Source organism: Podarcis erhardii (genome assembly GCF_964252035.2).
Source record: "Podarcis erhardii genome assembly, chromosome: 11".
Lineage (NCBI taxonomy): Eukaryota > Metazoa > Chordata > Lepidosauria > Squamata > Lacertidae > Podarcis > Podarcis erhardii.
In genome coordinates, this window is record NC_138501.1 from 6,082,688 (window position 1) to 6,102,754 (window position 20,067).

At 42.4% G+C, this 20,067-nt stretch overlaps 1 long non-coding RNA gene across 1 annotated transcript in view; it reads right to left on the minus strand.

Moving 5' to 3' along the window:
- Positions 1 to 4,057: 4,057 nt before the first annotated feature.
- The window catches only part of LOC309352564, a 33,453-nt gene continuing 17,443 nt past the window's right edge, over positions 4,058 to 20,067 (minus strand). The window contains exons 2-3 of the long non-coding RNA XR_014161377.1: positions 18,589 to 18,678; positions 4,058 to 4,165 (exon numbers count right to left, since the gene is read on the minus strand). This is a non-coding gene — a long non-coding RNA (uncharacterized lncRNA). The remainder of the gene's footprint in view (positions 4,166 to 18,588; positions 18,679 to 20,067) is intronic.

Consider the following 20,067-nt stretch of genomic DNA (forward strand, 5'->3'; position numbering starts at 1 on the left):
GCTGCCATTTTCAGGAGGACTTGAAATGTTGCAAACTGAATTAAAGATGGGGAAAATGACAATGAGAGAAACTAGCCACTCAGCTACATTTGTAAAGATAAAGCGCTTTATATGCGTTCTAACACTGTGGCACCAGATGCCGCTGCAGGGTCCCATCTTTCACCAATGGGATTTCCCTGTATGAAGTTTACAGCACATTTAACTGAATTGCTTTTTTGATGTGTCTAGATCCAGCCCAAAATGTATAGATTTGTTGATTCCTTTTCACAATTTATCTTTACAGCTTGCTAATTCTGTTTGCAGCCTCCCATCACTTCCCTTGACTTTACACCTCCACTGTAGGATCAAGTATTATGATTCTTTCAACTTTTCCGGACTAGTAGGAAGGAGACCATCTTAGGTAAAACAAGCTCAAGGCAGAATCAGTGCTCATTGAAGAAGTACCCTTGTCTGAGAGCAAAGAATCGCAGTGTAATTATAATTATGAGAAGACTGGACCTTAAACATGATTTTCTAAAACTATGCAAGTGTTCGGTACTGAGTACCAACAGCAGGTGTCATTTTATATTGGTAACAAGTTGGTGGGTTTTGCCACCTGCATAGCTGTTATTACAGTCTTGGTTTTAATAATTATTTTGATGTAACTGTCGTTCAGCGATATTTCAACAATTGCAGCCTTGACATGACACTAGATTCACAGCATGATAACATTACTAATATTTCAAGAAAGGGATGCTTTCCAAGGAAGTGAGCAATGAAGCAACAGCTGCTGAAAGATTACCTTGAGAAATTCATACGAGAGATTGTAATTGAGAAATAGGCCCGACAAATTTCTCACAGTTCTTCCTGTCAGTAATTAAATTGTTCCTTCATCCTTCTGAAAGAAAAGAGCCTTGCAACATGAGTTGTTGGTTCCTGTCACATAGCTTTGGTGAAAACACAGATATACAGTATGGTCTATGACAGGGGTGGTGAACTGGATTCAGCTGGTGGGCTGGATCTTTATATCTCACATCTTTATCTGCCCCATATAATGTATGTCATATACAGTATATAATGTCAGGTACAAAGCAGGTCTTGGCTGAAATGGCCTCAGAGGCTGAATAGGGAGGCATGGGGGCCATATATTCCCTATTGCTGGTCTGTGATATCTGGCTAAAATATCTTACATTTGACATCTGAACAATGTCAGTTATGTGGATGATAGGTGACTAAGTCACCTAGAGTAGACAAGGCTATTGATCACAAGTAGTCTACATGCTAGTTGTGTGGTTGTATATCATCCTGTGACTGGAGCAGGAGAATTTGCATGTCATTCACTTTTCTCTTCTCTTCTCTTCTCTTCTCTTCTCTTCTCTTCTCTTCTCTTCTCTTCTCTTCTCTTTTAAATGCATCAATCTCTCCACATTTTACAGAATTTGGGTCTCTGATTAGTTTACCCCGCCCCCCAACACAGACTAGGAATGAATGGGTGAGAATAGCTGCTGGAGCTTGGTGAAACTGCCCACTTACCATGGATTGGTCTCCTTCCAGTGGTCCCGTATAAAATAGGAGTGCCTCTATTTTTTCAGCTTATTTTGGAACACTTGGGACTGACCCTCGAGATATGTGAGTCTGTTTCTAGTACAGGTAACGCACATCTTCCACAGGGGTTTAGTTCGGGGGGTCCATACATATCTGCAAAAATGTGTCAAGCCAGGAAGCCCAAGAACTGCCCTCCCCCACAAGGGAAAGGGCTGCTTCTCTGGCTTTGGGAAGGTGGTCCAAGGGGTCTGGGGTCCCATCAGTGGGAGGGTGGCCAGGGTTTCATCCAGCATAAATTGTGCCACCCTGTTTCCAGTAGTAACCAATATCATGCAGTCTAGGCAACACGGCTGAATCTCCACTCAGTCAATGCATGGATATTAAAGCCCATTCCCTTGTCCTTTGAGAGAGTGAGGTGGGAGCACCAATACTTCTGCCAGTCTGCTTAAATGAGATGCACAACAAAGTGTTGTTTGATCCCAGTCTTCATGATAACATTTTAGCGCAAATTTCTCCTCATGTACATATTTTTGTATGCATAAGAAATATGTATATGAGGAGAAAATTGCACTAAAATACACACAGTTTTGGAATGCAATCTTCCCTAATACAATGCATTTGATATACTATTGGTGTGTGTGTGTTAGGGGAGAGGTAGTACCTCTGGTGAGAGACATGTCATTCTTCTTCTGGGGTAGTTTTGCCACCTTTGGTCCCCACCCTGCACTTAACTCTCACCTGCGGGTCCTTGAAGCTGTTAGCATGTGACAACAGCCACACCCCAGGAATGGTTTCGACTGGTTGGCTATACCAGGTGAGGGTAGTCAATGGGTCTAAGAAACCCTCGGTGAGTTAGTGATTTCCACCGCATACAAAGATAGGCTCTGGTGGATTGAGCGGACGAGACCAATAGTGGGTCCAACAGTCAAGAAGGTGGTTTCTGCACGTGCTGTAGAAGGAAGTGAGAAGCAGATGGGGCTTGACAACCTGGGAAAGTCGCCTATCTAGGAGAAGGAAAACTCTGAACCTAAACCTCTGCTGCCTTGGGAAAAGAAAAGGCTAAGGAGTAAACCTGTCAGGATGCTTCCAGTAGCTCCTGGCTGGCTGCCCAGGAAAGTATAAAGACAAGGGAAGGTTTCTTATCATCCTTTTTTATTAAATATTTACAGATAGAGGCTATAGCCTCTTGGATAATGGCATTGTCCCGAGTGAATCTCCACCCCTCATCTCTCCCACTTCCTCATTCGTCACTTCTACGGTGTCCTCTGTCTTTGAGCTCTTTGCTCCCCTACTTTCAAGGCTCGCCAGGTTCCGGGAGATGGAGGGTCTGGAAGGCTTTCCAATGACACCATGTCCACCAGCTGTAGCTCTGCTTCCTCCTCCTCCTCCTCCTCCCTTCCCATTATTTCCCAACTTTTCCCCTCATTTGCCTCTGAACTGTAACCTCCCACAAACCACTGTTGTAAGTCTATGCTGTCTTCCTCTTCCTCCTCCCTGGAAGGGTCAGGATGGGGAGGCAGTTTCCATCACTCCTCCTCCTCTGCCCAGTCTCTGACTAAATCCTACACAAATCCGGAGTGGAGTCCCTAAGATAGTTAGATAGTGTCTTGTCCCCCTTCTGGCAAAGCCTCTCCTCTTCCCAGAGGGGATGTGGTGTGAGTAGGAACCATTCCCGCATCGGCAGGGGGGCGTGTTCGGCCCCCTGCATCATCTCTCCGGCTGCCGCCCCACCCTGCAGCAGGCCAGCCAATAGGGTTGGCCTGGGGGCGGGGTTTAGCCACATTCAAGCAGCCGCGGCAGCTTCCGCGCCTCATTCTGCTTCCTGGAAGATGCTGGATCACTCACCCTCCCACCCTCCAGGCTAAGTTTGTGCTCTTGACCTTGCTATGGACCTTGGTTGGTTGCCCTGGTTGCCCAGGGGGTCTGGTAGGAGTTTTTGTCCATTTAGCTAAATTGGCACCAGCCTCTTGGTTTTTCGCCTACCTCATAGCAAATCGTCACAACTTTTCCGGTTTTGGCGGTTAGGCATTGGAATATGTGTTGTGTCTTGGGGAGTGGGGTATGGCCATCACCTACCCCACCCCATTTTGGGTATTCCGTTAAAGGAATCCGGCGGTTGTGTATCCTGTCCGATGCCCTGGTGGTGGCTAGGGCCATGGCACAACCCCCGGTGACATCAGGGGAAGCTTCCAGTTGTATTTGCATCAACAAGCTCCTCCTACTGGTTGTTAACCTTCAAATGCCCGCGGGGGGGTCGGATATAGGTTGTTTGATCCAATGCCTAAGTCAATACCGCTCACATGCTGTAACCAATAAAAGTTGTGGCCTTTTTCAGCCCATTAACCTAAAATACTTGTGTCTGTGTCCATTATTTCTCCACTACGCAGGTTAGGGTCCTCGACTCACAACTCCTGCAGCCAAGCCAGTGCCAAACATATTCCTCAGCTTTCCTTTGGACCACATCAGGAAGGCTGAGAGGAGGGTCCTATCGTCTGGGCAGCCCATGACTTCCATACAAGCTGCCCAGGCTTGCACCCCGGAGAGATCACTTCAGTGCTGCTAATGTAATGGTTTGACTTCACCCCTGGAGGTGCACTCCATTGCCTCTCAAGACAGATGGATGTCAACAATGCTATTTTCACTAAAACAAAAGGCCTGTGTTAGCACCTCTCTTTAAGGCATGGGTATGAGGGTTTAAGTAAAGGAGATAAAGCAGAAAGCATAAGCCTCTTGAATGGAGAGATTAAAAGCAGTGATTTATCAGAAATGCATCTACCTTTTTACCATTCTTCGTCAAGTAATAAGGGGGGGGAATCAAAAGGGGGGAAATTAATTAAAATCTCTTGAGTGGCGTGTGGTGGTCTGCCTTCTGTCGCCTTCCCAATTGCCTGTTCTTCCTGACAACTCAGTGATGCACTTGGCTGTCCTGTCCTATAAGTGTAGCAAGGCACAGAAGTTGCCTGTCGAGAGAGAGAATATAATGAAAATGATCTACAGGTGGTACATGACGCCAGTCAAGCTTGCAAAAATCTATCATTTGCCCGATGATAAATGTTGGAAATGTAAAGAGATTGAAGGTACATTCTTTCACCTTTGGTGGACATGCCCAAGGATTAAGACTTTCTGGGAGATGATCTATAATGAAATGAAAAAGGTATTTAAATATACCTTTCTGAAGAAACCAGAGGCCTTTCTCCTGGGCATGGTCGGCCAATTGGTGCCAAAGAGGGACAGAACTTTCTTTATGTATGCAACAACAGCAGCAAGAATACTCATCGCGAAGTATTGGAAGACACAAGATTTACCCACCTGGGAAGAATGGCAGATGAAAGTGATGGACTATATGGAATTGGCGGAAATGACTGGCAGAATCCGAGACCAAGGTGAAGAGCTGGTGGAAGAAGATTGGAAAAAAATTAAAGTTTATCTACAGAAACATTGCAAAATTAAGGAATGTTAGTAGGTTGTTGGAATGAAGTAATGTGGTTTTAGCAGAAATGATATAAAGGATTAGGTTAAAATTGATTTTTTAATTGGTGAAAGACGAGAATTACAGTATATTAAGATAAATTATTAGGATAAAAACAAAGCTGGAAAGGATTTGCTGAAACATCTAACTGAACTAGAATACAAAAAAGGGAGGTGTGAGGAGGTCAAGGAAATAAGCAAAGGAAAGAAAGCTATGTAAAGGTTTGACTTGTTTTTTTTTAATTGTTTGTATTTCTTATGTCTTTTTTGTTTTTTGTTTTTTTGTAATCTTTAAAATTTGAATAAATACTATTTACAACAACAACAAAAAAAGAAGTTGCCTGTCAAGCACCTGACAACTGGCAGTTATTTTTTAAGTGAACTTCCTCTTTTACTTTAAAAAAAAAAAAACTTTTAAAAAACTTTTAAAGAAATTGTTTAAATTTAAAAAATAATAATAAACAGTAAAAGGGAAGGCTTTCTTTAAAAACAAAGCCAGCAAGCCTGCCAATCGCAAGCAATAAGTAGCCTCAATCTACAGTTTTCCCAAGCTTCAATTAAAGCCCAGGGAAGGACACCATGATTTAACTCCTTAAATTTAATGGAAAGAAAAGCTCACACATTACCCTCAGCCATCTCACAAAGGCATGGTAAGCTCAATACTTCACCCCCTGAAATTATAAAGTGCTCTTCCAGTGAATCAGAAAAATTGAAGTCTTTTCTGTGGAGGAAGCAAACTTTTTTAAAAAACACATGTTCATTAATTTTTGAAAAGGAGGAAAAAAACAGTACCAAAACTTTTGAGAAATTGGAAGACAGATTTTGGCACAGCACTAGCTGAAAGTGAAAAGGGACATGTTAGAAAAGTTTTCTGAATGATCTTTTAGTTGTAACCATAATATTCCAATACTCCCAGCAGTAACAAATTGCACATTGGAGCATTGTGTCCATCTGATGGTATGAAATTTTCCTGCTGCAAAATTTGGAAGAGCAAGGACATTTCATTACATTTAACTTTAAACGTTTGACTTCAAGTTCTGAACTGGTCAGCAATAATATCCATTAGTCGTTGCACATAATTTTGTCTCAAGCAATATCTGCTGCATTAAATGGAAAAGAAAAAAAACTTGAAGAAGATACAATGAAAACTATGAATTAAATAGCTCCTAGCATCCCATTCAAAACCATGTGAACAAAAGAACCTCCAATAAAAAAATTAATTGAAAAATGAGGTGGGGGTGGGGACAGGAAAAGAAAATGAAAGGGACGGAAATTACTGCGTGTTACTATAAATGGGGACAGATTGTATCACAGGATTATTAGAATTTGGAGGAAAACATTATTATTTTCTAAATTGAATTGGATTATTTATTACTGTTCTAAAAAGTATTGAACACAAAGAAGATTTCAGGCAAATATTAGATTAGACTGGGAAATAATGTATATGAGAGAAGTGGGTCTGAGATAAATCTCTATATAAACATTACAAATATTAAATTCTCCTTCACATGGCTCCAGTCTGATAATACATTTTGTATTGTGCTCTCATACCATAAGACTACAGAAGCAAACATGGGTCAGCTCCTATAGCATGAACTGTAGATTCAATATCAGATGCGTAGAAGCACATTTCACCTCTCCAGTGCCATGGTATAGAAAAAGTAGTTTCTAGGGGGGAAGCTGTGGTTAGAAGCATCCAAATGGGTAGGAACCATCCACAACTGAGACCCATGCATGTAGGAGCCCAGCTCAGATGTTTGCCTGCGTATGTGTAAGCTCAAAGAGGGTATGGATCAGGGGCACGAACATAAGGAAGGCCTCCAGTGTCCCTAAGTGTTCAGGCTCTCTCTCTCTTTCTCTTTTTTAGAGCTTCATGAGAAGGTATTTGGAGCATCAAGAAAATATGCTTAGAAGTCACACAGAAACAGAAAGCCCAGCAAGAAGGAATTACCGTATTTTTCGCTCTATAAGACGCACTTAGTTTTTTGAGGAGGAAAACAAGAAAAAAAATATTCTGAATCCCAGAAGCCAGAACAGCAAGAGGGATTGCTGCGCAGCAATCCCTCTTGCTATTCTGGCTTCAGCGATAGCTGTGCAGCCTGCATTTGCTCCATAAGGCGCACACACATTTCCCCTTACTTTTTAGGAGGGAAAAAGTGCATCTTATGGAGCGAAAAATACGGTAATTCCCATCAGACATCCAACACTTGTTATGTGACTCAGATGTTGAAAAGGACTAGGCATGTGTGAAGATGAACTATATCATGGGTAGGCAAAATAAGGCCTGGGGGCCAGATCCAGCCCAATCGCCTTCTAAATCCGGCCCACAGACGGTCCGGGAATCAGCGTGTTTTTACATGAGCAGAATGTGTGCTTTTATTTAAAATGCATCTCCGGTTTATTTGTGGGGCCTGCCTGGTGTTTTTACATGAGTAGAAGGTGTGCTTTTATTTAAAATGCATCTCTGGGTTATTTGTGGGGCATAGGAATTTGTTCATTTCCCCCCCAAAAATATAGTCCAGCCCACCACATGGTCTGAGGGCTGAAAAAGTTTGCTGACCCCTGAGCTATATGATAGATGCCTTCTCTCTGAGTTTCATGGAAATGGAATACGGATAAATATATACTCCAAAAGTATCTGAAGGGACCACTTGGCCTGCCTCTGAATTAGTGTTATTTGATGCTGTCAGAATCTCAGTGATCTATGCTTTTAAAAACTCAAAGGGAAAGAGGGTGTCTTTACCATCTCATCTGAGGATACTACAGATGATAGGTCTTTGGAAGGTACCTTCTGAAAGCAGATACCGTATTTTTCGCTGTATAAGACACACCAGACCACAAGACGCACCTAGTTTTTGGAGGAGGAAAACAAGAAAAAAAATATTCTGAATCTCAGAAGCCAGAACAGCAAGAGGGATCGCTGTGCAGCGAAAGCCGCGATCCCTCTTGCTGTTCTGGCTTCTGGCATAGCTGTGCAGCCTGCATTCGCTCCATAAGACGCACACACATTTCCCCTTACTTTTTAGGAGGGAAAAAGTGAGTCTTATAGAGCAAAAAATACGGTAGACAGCAGTTCAGATTCACCATTGAACAAAATGATGGTAAATTTTCCCCAGATTCCAGGTGTGCTGGATAATACTCAGTACCCTCAAAGTGCATCTTCAACTTACTTAGTATTCCTTCCTTCCTTACTTGCAATAGCAACTGGGGACTTTCCCATCACATTCAAAAGGGAAGGGGCTGTAATTCTACCCCCTCCATGTGCAAGTAGGATATCCTTTGCGCCCACCCTTTCCCCATCTGGCATGCAAGGCAGCTATTAAGAAGAAAAGACACTGGACAATTAAATCTCTTAAACAGCTGCTGCATTTCAGGCTGGTGTTTCTATTAAACAAAATGCCTTAGGTCTGTTTCAGTTGTAGAGCAACTGCACAGACCTGATAGTATATTTCACTGCAGTTGTGGGGAGGAGAATGGGGGGGAAACGGCCTACGACATAAAAAACAAGGATGCAGGGGAGAATGATGAATTAGCACCAGGAGGGAGAGGCTTCAGAATATGAAACATGCTTGCTAGTTAATTTCCTTCTCCTCAATTCATGCATCACTCAAACAGACACAGCTGCCTCTCTTTCGTTCAGAAGTTGACTGTTCCTGAAAAGGTAAACCTCCACACGGCCAAGGGACAGCTGTAGTCGCCATTGTGCCATGAGTAATGTAAAGTTACTTGGAAATGGCACCTCATTAATTACAGTGAATTCTAAGTAACTTTCAAACTGCTCCTGAGATTATGCTAAACCTGCTAATGGATGTTTAGGAATGTATCCTGAGATGGTGAGATCAATTTAGCTGTATGACACATACTAAGACTATAATAGTTAATAAGGTTGTCAACCAATTAAATGTTTTCTTCTTGAGTAATCATCTGCCTTTTAACCAATTGATTAAAGCTTCAGTCCTACAGAAACCTACCTGAACTCAATGAGGTTTCCTTGTGAGTAAACATTTGTAGGATTGTACTATATGTCTTTCTCTGTGTATGCATAATTGCATGTTTGAGACTACCAGCAGGTCAATATAGGTGCCCTTTTGAGGTGTGATAATGAAGCTAACCTCAAAAAGGGAAAATGTGCCTTTCAATTGCTGCCCCGCCAATTAAGAACTCCTTTCACCAATTTTTCAGCTTAAATTTTAGTTAATTAAAACAAATTAAAGCACTAATCTCTCATAAGTAAATTAATCTAACATGCGACATTTCATTCCTGCCTCAAGAAATAAAGAAAAGATGTGAGTCAACGGCAATATGAGCTAAAACTGGGTCCCCATAATGGATCCTGTTCTATTAGGCATCCATGATTTTCATTAAGAAATGGCATTTCATCAATCATCATTTTATTTCATTTCACTTACATGAACATACTGAACATGATTTAATTGCAGACATCCCAGTTTCTCAATGGAAGCGTTAAAAAGGAATCTATCTACTTTGTTAGTTACCATTAGTTCTCCTAAATAATATCAGTGATTGTTAGACTCTAGAGTATTTAACGCATATTATCAACTGCTCAATTGCTTGCTTCTCCAATAAGCCAAATTGCAATACTCAATCAAATGTATGATATGAAGGCCACACAAACACATCTGCAGGACCTTCCCTGTGTTTTTCTATGACTAATTTAACTCTTGGCATCTTGTGAATATATGAACTTTACTCTCTTAGAAAAAGAAAGGAAAGGAGGTGCACTTGATTGAATAAAAATATTGCCTCTATATTAGCCTTCTCCTGTTAGGATTCTTGCTCCGTGTTTGCAGTCATGAGATTGTTGTCTATTACATGACGGTGTATGTTTTCATTCCACAGAGTGGGAATTTGACGGAGACAGGATGTTTTGTGCTACTGTGTTCCGTGAGGTGGGACTATTGTCCTTTGTTCTTTCTCTCTTTGCTGTCTGATGAGAAAGAGGAAGGAGCTAAGTCAGAATGCTCCGAGTGTATTATATGTAAATAAAGTAGATTAGCCAAAATGCTGTGCTACTGAGTTCTGTTACACAAACTGCAAATACTCTGCAGGATTGTAAGTGTGCTGATGCTTTTTGGTACCAGTCACTGTGATGTTCAGACTGAAGAAAGCTTTTGAAGCTCCCGAATAACAGACCAGAAGGGAGAAAACTTGCCAGTCGGGCATGCGTCTCTACCAGGGTCCTACACAAGTTTAGGGTGATCCAAACAACCCTCCAGACATTTAGGGCTACAATTCCAGTCCTAGTCAGTATGACCAAAAGCCAGGAATGATGTGGGCTGCAGTCCAGAGCATCTGCTTAGGGAAAGGTGCTCTCCCTTTACAGCTTTGGGTTATGTTTCAGGCCTATGATGTGAGAGCACACAGAGTGGCATTGTTGTGGCTGATCCATAGATATGGACTTTCCTCCACTGGAAGATTTATCACAGTGTGTTGTGTGTACATAGTATTGAAACTGATAGGACTTCCAAGTAAACGTATACTTAATCTGGCTACACAACTTTCCTCTTTTAAAAATATAGTTGGTGTACATTTCTACAGCTGACCTTTGATTTCAGTATTACACTTCATTACTGTTGCGTGAGTCATATTGAACATACAATGAAATACTTGGGATACAAATACTGCAGTAATTATTGAGGCTTCTGAATAAATTATGTCATTTAACATCTGCTATTAAGCTATTCCCCACATTTATTGCATCATAACAATGTCATTACAGAGGAAAGCTGTACAGATAAGCAGCATGGCAATAAATGCACAATATGTATCCAAATGTTTGCTCCTCCATAACTCCTTCTGCTTAATTGTGACAGCCAAGGCTCACCCTCCTTTTTTAAATACAGCAAGTTCTAATCAATTGTCATATATAAGTCACTGTCCAAGCAATTCTAATACTGTACACCAATTAAGCTGTAGGGAGGGGGAGAAAAGAAGCAAGGAATGAGTGATAAAATCAGGTTTTCTTGCTTCATTTGGGGGTGCTCAGCTCTGTGTGGAGCCTAATATTGAGGGGAATTGAAGGCCCTTCCCTCCCATCTCAAAGCACGTCACTAACCCCCTTCCCCCAAGTTGTATCAGGGCCTCACAAAACCTTCTGTGACTGTTTCTTTACATATCAGTGTCTTATAGCTCTGTGCTTGGCTATATATCCATGTTTCTATAGGTTCATGGGCTCACTAAGAAGTGAGGCTGTCCGAATCCTTCTTGTGGAGCACTGAATAGCTCCAGATAGTGTTTGTTGTTGTTGTTTAATTCAAGCACAGCAATGGAGATTTTTTTAAAAAGGTTAAAAGCTTCATATAAGTTAAATAAAAATCGTATGTCTGGAAGATAGTATTCTCAGAAATAAGTCTGCTTAGGTCAGTGGGATTTGCACCCAAATGTGCATCTGATTGCTTCTGAAGCAGTCGAGGGAATTTCTACTCCTTAAACCGTCCAAATGTAAACGGCACTTCTTCATTTTCGTTTTCCTTGTAGCCTTAAAAACTTTCAACGAACTGAAGCACAACAGATTGAATCACTTAACCTTGTTTTGCTGCTTGTATTTTTCACACATCTGCGCTCAAGAGTTGTATGCAAAATAGGAACAGCCTTATTAGCCTCGAGAAGAGATGCTGTTGTAGAGCAATGGAATGAACTCGCTCAGCAAGTAGAAGCAGCGAAGATGTTTGAAGAGGCCCCCAGACATGAGTGAGCTTCAAGTTCTATGGTTTGGTTACATGATTCCAGATAATCAAGTCATGAAAAAGTGGCATACATCTGTGAGGATTCAAAGGGAATCTATTCAAGGAAAAGCGCCTCTGATGGTGGAGACCAGCGGCATAGCGTGGGTTGTCAGCACCCAGGGCAAGGCAAGTAATTTGCGCCCCTAACCCCTAACCTGCCGCCACTGCCAGCTTCTTCTTGCTGCTGCCTGGGCTGGGGTATTTACGGTAAGGTAGCCACGGCGGCGGCGGCAGGTCCGTGTCAGGTGATCTGAGGCGAGTTGCCGCTGGCGCTGCCGCCCAAACGACGTCACTTGCCCGGAGGAGGAGGAGGGCAGAGAGGCGAGGAAAATGCAACATGGCCCAGCAGCTGCAGGAGCAGCAGCGGCGGCGGGGCTGTGAGGAGGGGCTGCCTGGCGCGCCCTCCGCGGCCCTGATGCGTGGGGACCGCAGCGAGCGCTGAGAGCCGCTGCCTGCCGGACGCCTTCAGCCCGGACGCACGCACAGCTCATCAGTTCCGCGAGACATGGGGCTCTGCTACAGCCTGCGCCCGAGGCTCTTCGGCGACTCCGGAGGCGGCGAGCGCGCCCCCCCCCAGATGTTGCGCCTGGTGCGGCCGGCCCCCCTGCACCCCCCACGCTACGCCACTGGTGGAGACACAACATAGCTATCATGACAGTCTATTCCATCCATTATTTTTTTCTAATCCTCTTTTAAAGCCATCCAAGCTGGTGGTTTAAAGCCAAGAATTAAGAAGGGTTTCAGGGAAGAATCAAAGTTCAGTAATAAAGCACTTGTTTTGTGAGCAGAAAGCTCTAGATTCTCCTGCACCTCCAGGTAAGACTAGGGAAGTCTTCTGTTTGAACCCTGCAGACCTGCTACCCATCAGCATGAAGCCTTCTGAGTTAGACAGACCAATTGTATAAGATAGTTTCCTATGCTTCTATATATCTTATGGCTAGAAAAAACACAATAGACCGAAGTCCAGCAGGAAAATCTGGTTTTTGTGTTTCTTAAGCTGGGTGCAGACATTTTCAGAAACTTGGCAGCCAATCAATAGAGTTACAACTGGTCACAGATACAGTGGTACCTCTGGTTGCGAATGGTTCCAGAGCCCCGTTTGCAACCTGAGCAGAACGCAACCCGCGTCTGCGCATCTGAGTGGGTCGTGATTCGCTGCTTCTGCGCATGCGCACAACGTCATTTTGAGTGTCTGCGCATGCGCAAGCGGCAAAACCTGGAAGTAACCCTTACCAGTACTTCCGGGTCACCGTGGGACACAACCTAAAAAGATTTAACCCAAAGTGTCTTTAACCCAAGGTATGACTGTATACATATTCATTTTCTCCCTATTCTACTAAAAATGCAACTTTTTGTAGCCTGTTGTCTGGCTTGCTCATATTTTCAGTAAAAGTGTCGCCCTAGAATAAATGCTCATAATAGTGAAGCCTCCTTGTAAAGTCATAATTTTCTGTGGAAGAAACATTTATTTCTCTTATTTTCAGTTGAATTTGTAGTCAAAGGTTATCTAAGTAAACATGAATTGTTCAGTGCATAGCAATGATAGCATCTGTGGCCAGCCCTTTCTGAACAGGCTGGAACCTTTGTGCGACGGTTCTATTAATCTCCTGCCGCAGAGCAAGCAGAGGTTAGTACGCAATATTACTTGCTACACTGTGCAAGTCAGATCTAATCCTTCTCTTGCTTTAATAAGATAACAGAGGGTTGGGATAGAGATCGCCGTACCGTCCTATATTTTAATGGCGTGTAGATAGAACAGGTGTCAGGGAAGGAGATTGACATATAATACTTTCGCACCTTACCACACCTTGCACAGACAATAACTCTTTTCACATGAGAAGTCTCACCTTGGTCTTTTGAAAAATCACCACAGTAAAGTTCTACTAGCCAAGCAAACCACCCTTCTCTGTAAAATCTATAGAATACAGAATTAATATAGCATTTTCTGAAGGATGCTTAAATCCTGGTCCTGTAGAGCTTGCTTTGCTGACTATTCTCATCCTTCTGACAACCTTTGATTTCCACTTCAACCATCAAGAAAGGGTGATTAGATCCCCACCCTGTTCCCAGTGTAGATCTTTATTCCGCCATTGCTCCTGATGTAGATCTCCACTCACCCGTCTTTCCCGGTGGGTTTTATTCTGTGGTTTGTCTCCAGTGCCAAAATGTCTTGGGCCTGTGCTGGTGGGTGATACTCAGCACGGCTTCCATATACAGTGGTACCTCAGGTTAAGTACTTAATTCGTTCCGGAGGTCCGTTCTTAACCTGAAACTGTTCTTGACCTGAAGCACCACTTTAGCTAATGGGGCCTCCTGCTGCCGCAGCACGATTTCTCTTCTCATCCTGAAACAAAGTTCTTAACCTTAAGCACTATTTCTGGGTTAGCAGAGTCTGTAACCTGAAGCGTATGTAACCCGAGGTACCACTGTACTACAAAGTGTCTTTTACAAAGTTTCAAGTCTAAATGAGGAGATAGAAAGGTCAGCACAATACATTAAAGATAGAGGGATAGTCTGGGAATCTGACAGTCCCTAACTCAGAGAGAGGATTTTTATTTTTGTTGTTGCAAGCTGAGTTGCATTCATTCATTCATTCATTCTTTCAATCTATCTATCTATCAATCTTTATTGCGGCCAGCGGCAGAGCATATGCCCGCGCTGCCCAGGGCGGGTGCGCTCCCGAGGGGTGCATGGTGCGAAGGGTGCCCTCCCAGGTGCGGGATAGTCCCTTGGCTGCCCGGAGCGACATGCATGCCTCCAGCCGGGGCAGAGAGAGCTGCCCATGGGAGTGGAACGAGCCACCCATGGCAGACATTTGGTGCGCCACCTACCTGCGGCTCCCAAGCCTCCCCCAAGCTGTCAAAATGAAGGGTGATGGGGGAATGCCACCGGCAAAGTGGTGCAGCTCCCCCCTTACCCCGCTGGCTCGGGGTAGTAGGTTTGGGAGTTGCGGGCGCATGCCGCGCCAAATGTCAACCCCCTCAGTGAGGGCACCTGGGGTGGTCCACCCCCCCCCGCCCCCTTCCTACACCCCTGATTTCAGTCAAAGACCAGGCAGTGAATTGCATCCAAACTTCCAGTGGATCTCATCTCAGAAATCCTGTCTAACAGACAGCTCTTTTACAGAAGCATCAGGCTCTCTGAATTAATCTCACAACTACCATAGCTCTTCTTCAGCTTTTCCCACTTCAAAGCTTAAATATAATATTTTTAAAATGTGGCTGGATTTCTGAAAACCTGTTGTTGAATCATAGCTATCTAACTGAATGAAGCTTCCTGAAAAGATTCTTGGTTTGCAGGGGAAATCTTCCAGGCAGCCACAAATAATACTTTCAACATAATCCTGGCAGTTCAGCACACATGTTCCTGGGTTGCCTTTGCTCTGAAATGCTCCCTTCCATTTATTCAGATCTCCCCTCCAATGTCCCTTTCCTTTCCCCTCCCCTGAATACACGCAATAACCCTTCTAAGTTGGCCTGCACAACCTCCCAGATTTTTCCTCATCAATTTATTTGCAGACATTAGTCTTGAGCTCCTCATCGTCTTCTGCTAAGTGGGAGGTTGTTCTGGCCTTCAAAATGTGATATGGATCAGTGCTCTGGATAACCAGCATCTCCCTGTGCTCCTTCACAGCTGTCTCATTAACTACCACTTCTTCTCCAAATCCTCGCATGTTCCTTATTGTCTTTTCTATATACACAGAAAGCGCTACTGCACAGCTTTGCTCCACAATGTGAACAGGATGCACGAGTCCCACCGAGCCTTTTCTACGTCTTCCTCTTCTGTTCTACCCGACCATAAAGGGGAAAGTACAGCAGGATTTGGTTATATATTCAAGGAACCGGAGAGCCATGCAAAGTTATTTCTTATGAGTAAATGAAAAGAGACCATAACTCTCCAAACATCTGTCTGCTCCTCTCCAATCCTCACCATTTCGGGAGCCAATTTACAGTTGCCTTCTTGTTTAAATTATCTTTTTTTTTCCCCTTCCATGCTGCATAATGATATTGCACAGCACTCCATTTTCATGCCTCAGCCAGACTATTGTCTATTAAAATGAGGGATGGGGAGACAATAGACTGGTGGATCCTCCTGGTATAGATCCCTCATAAAGATCAATGGGAAATGCCTTCTTAAATACTATCAGTTGTATATAAATTAAAAATATTACTTGAAGAAAGACATCTGCAACTTCACTGTCATACAACCCTCTTCCTTTGGAAGCTTGCAAAAACCATCTCATAGGATATTTTGGGCAGGCATTTGGTGATGGTGGTTAAGCAGATGTGAAATTATTTAACATTGACTATATTTCATACTCTTTGAAAATAATAATTATTATAATAACTTGTTAGCACATTGAGCCTCTGGGCTAGATAGGGGAATAGGATCAAATACATATTTGTAAGAATTATTATCATCTCTGTGTTAGATTTGTGCATTAATTATTTAGCCACTTACTTTCACATGCTACATTTTCATAACTTATCTATTAATCCAAATTAATATCATAAAAGAATTTTTTAAAAGGGTGTGCCAGGCCAAACACAGCCATAAATCTGATACTGATCAGAGCCAAGAGACACGCAATCAAGCTCTCCTTCCCAGTCGTGGTGGTGGTTTGGTTACATAATCATGCAATTAAGTGTACAAATCCACATCAAAATGTTTGGAATCTGAATTAATTACCTGCATATGACTCACTGACATTAGAACATGAACTATCTTCCCAATATTTGGCATTGTTGCCAAAAATATAATGGAGAACATTAAATAACTGTTGAAATAAAAAGTATTAAATAGAGGGATGAACTGGAGGAGAATGTGGCTCTTTTCCAGGTGTACAACTTGTAATTATGATGGGTGGTGTGTGAGTGGAGAGAGAGAGAGAGAGAGAGAGAGAGAGAGAGAGAGAGAGAGAGAGAGAGAGAGACTCTTGTATCACTGTGTAGATGAAACCCTCCCACCACCCAGGAGTTGGCAGTTTGGCCAGCTTCTGTTTGCAAGGACCCAAAAGGAATTTGGGCACATAGTGTATGTTCCAATGTCCCACATGCACACTCAAGTACAACATTGTATTCCCACTTATTCTCCACTTATACAGGAAAAAGTACTAAGAGACCACTGGGCACACTGTTGATTTTATGTGCATTTTTTATTTGTACAGTGGTACCTTGGGTTACAGATGCTTCAGGTTACAGATGCTTCAGGTTACATACGCTTCAGGTTACAGACTCTGCTAACCCAGAAATAGTACTTCGGGTTAAGAACTTTGCTTCAGGATGAGAACAGAAATTGCATGGCAGTGGCGTGGTGGCAGCAGGAGGCCCCATTAGCTAAAGTGGTGCTTCAGGTGAAGAACAATTTCAGGTTAAGAACGGACCTCCAGAATGAATTAAGCTCTTAACCCAAGGTATCACTGTACATCACTTTAAACTCCTATTTGTAAGTCACTTACAACTCCTCCTCTTATTGTGATCATTTGCTATGTCTTGATTTGTTGAGGCAACAGCCTGTACTGCTGACTTTTTAGACTTTCTGAGTACTGATGGAATGCATTTGTGTTGTGGTGTGATGAGATAGGCTTGTTGTAAAGCATGGATGCGTTTTAACATTTGTGTGGGATGGCTACAAGTTTGGCACAAGTCTTGGTGTATTGTACCAAACATCTACTATTTTCAGAGCAGAAGCTGTTTTAGTCTGTCTTGTGGAATCTTAAAAACTAAAGGTTCTTCCAGACAGGCTGTTGAGTCACACACTACCTTTGATCCTTATACTACATTTTTTTCTTTTTTAAAAAAAGCTTAGATGCTTTCATATTGTCATGTGGTTTGGATATCATGGTGTTGTCTCATCATTGCTGGGGGGGGGTGCCTTTATAATGAAAAACTGGAAACAAACAGAGAGGAGAACGACACATTCCATTAGACATGCTTACATACATAATTATCTTGATCAATCCAATAGAAATTATGTTAATATAAGAACATGCCAAAAATGCACATATAAAAAATGTAAAATTAGTGAAAAGCGGTTGGGGGGGGAACTATTACAGTGGTACCTCAGGTTAAGAACTTAATTCATTCTGGAGGTCCGTTCTTAACCTGAAACTGTTCTTAACCTGAGGTACCAATTTAGCTAATAGGGCATCCCGCTGCCGCCGTGCCATCATCATGCGGTTTCTGTTCTCATCCTGAAGCAAAGTTCTTAACCTGAAGCACTATTTCTGGGTTAGCGGAGTCTGTAACCTGAAGCGTATGTAACCTGAAGTGTATGTAACCCAAGGTACCACTGTATTAACAATAGAAATAGCATATCTAGGATAAAGGACAACATAGAAATTGGAAAATGAGGTGAAAATAGAGGAAAGCAAATAGAGGAGAAAGAGTGGGTTATGAAGAGGAAGTAAGATAATTGAGAATAGGTTTTGAAGGGGAGATGTTATCATCTATTTGATTACATCACTCCAATAACTTATTCAAAGGTCTAATCATTCAAATAACCTATTCTCTTGTTTAGACTCTCAATCGCTTCCAAATCTATCGCTTCTACGAGATGTTTTCAGGGTGCATGGCAAGTTGGTTAACCCACACTTTCTAACCTAGTTATCCTGCCAATTTTTGAATGACAAAAATTCCAATATGCAAAGTGATGGGAAATAGCACTGGAAAGAGCAGGATAACAACCAAATACTGGCAGAGTCAAACAACTTCCACACTAGCAGATCAGAATGAAAGCTCAGTAAACAGGTGACATTGTAGAACAACTGTACAAGTTTTATGCAAATGTTTCAGCATTAATGTTCATTAAGCAGTTGGTCTGGAAGCTCCCTAACAGGTTTATTACTTACTAGCTTCATTCATCATCTGCCAGCTTCACCAAATGACTTTTCAATTTTCCAGGCCATTTTCAGAAGCAGCACTTCATTCTCTTCCTGCACCTGTAATTCCAATGCAAAATGCACATTAGCTAGAGAGTGTATATGATGTAAAACTGACACCTGTCTGTTTGCTATCTTGCACAAACAACATTCATGAGTGACACATCCCAGTCTAATAGATTTTCCTAGGGCTGTTGGTGTAAGCTACTAAAATCAGTCATTTGGGCACTAGAAATTAAGCCATTTCACAACGGGCAGCTAAAAATATGCACTTAAATCCTCTACCTGCTTTTCCCTTTGTAGACTCATTAGATCACTAAGATCATCAAGGGAGACTTTATTCATGACACTGAAATCCACAGATTGCCACCTGACAGAAACACAGAAGCAGGCATTTTCTGCCATTGTGCCTGTGCTTTGGAAAAACTCCCCCCCCATCTTATAGATAACACTATGTATTATGTGTTTCAGACATCTTTTGAAGACATACCTTTTCCCTCAGGGTTACAAATGCACTGTGTGTACATGCACACATGTATTTCCAGGTGCTGCTTTATTGTTATACAGTTTATATTGATGATTTTATTGTATCTTTTATGTGTTTGCTGTGCACTCCTCTGAGATTATTTTAATAATAAGCTTGGAAATGTTCCCAGACAGATAAATAATTGTCCCTTCTTTAGTCATATCCCAGCACTGACAATTATATTTCAGAACCCCATAAGGCTCGTTTCTCAGGGTTATCCGTGACTGACATTTGGAAACAAACCACCACCGTTCTTATACAGTGGTACCTTGGTTTAAGAACAGCCCTGTTTAAGAACTACAGTGGACACTTGGGTTGTGAACGTGATCCGTGCGGGAAGCACATTCGCAACCCGCCACGTCTGTGCACGCATGGGTCACAATTTGGTGCTTCTACGCATGCACAAGCACCAAAACCTGGAAGTAACCCGTTCCGGTACTTCAGGGTTTGGCGCAGTGTGAAACCCAAAATCGCACAAGTCTCTAACCCAAGGTATGACTGTTTATTCAGTTTACAAACTCCACAAAACCAGAAGTGGTGTCCTGGTTTGCGAACTTTACCTCGGTCTAAGAACAGAATCTGAATGGTGGGAAGGCACTGGCTGTGGGAGGCCTCATTAGGGAAAGCGTGCCTCTGTTTAAGAATGGTTTTGGTTTAAGAACAGACTTCCAGAACGGATTAAGTTCGTAAACCAAGGTAGCGCTGTAGTGGAAAGGTATGTGCATGTTAGTGCATCCTAATATGTAATGCAAAACATCTTTACTTCAGTATATGAATATTGCTGACATCATTTCCAAAATTGTATTTAAGGTTTCATTTTGTTTTTTAAAAGAACCTGTGATATAGTTTCCTGAAAGGAACTCAGTCAAAATTGCATGTTGCATGAAGAAGTAATAACTGAGATATCTCTTCATTGTACAGGA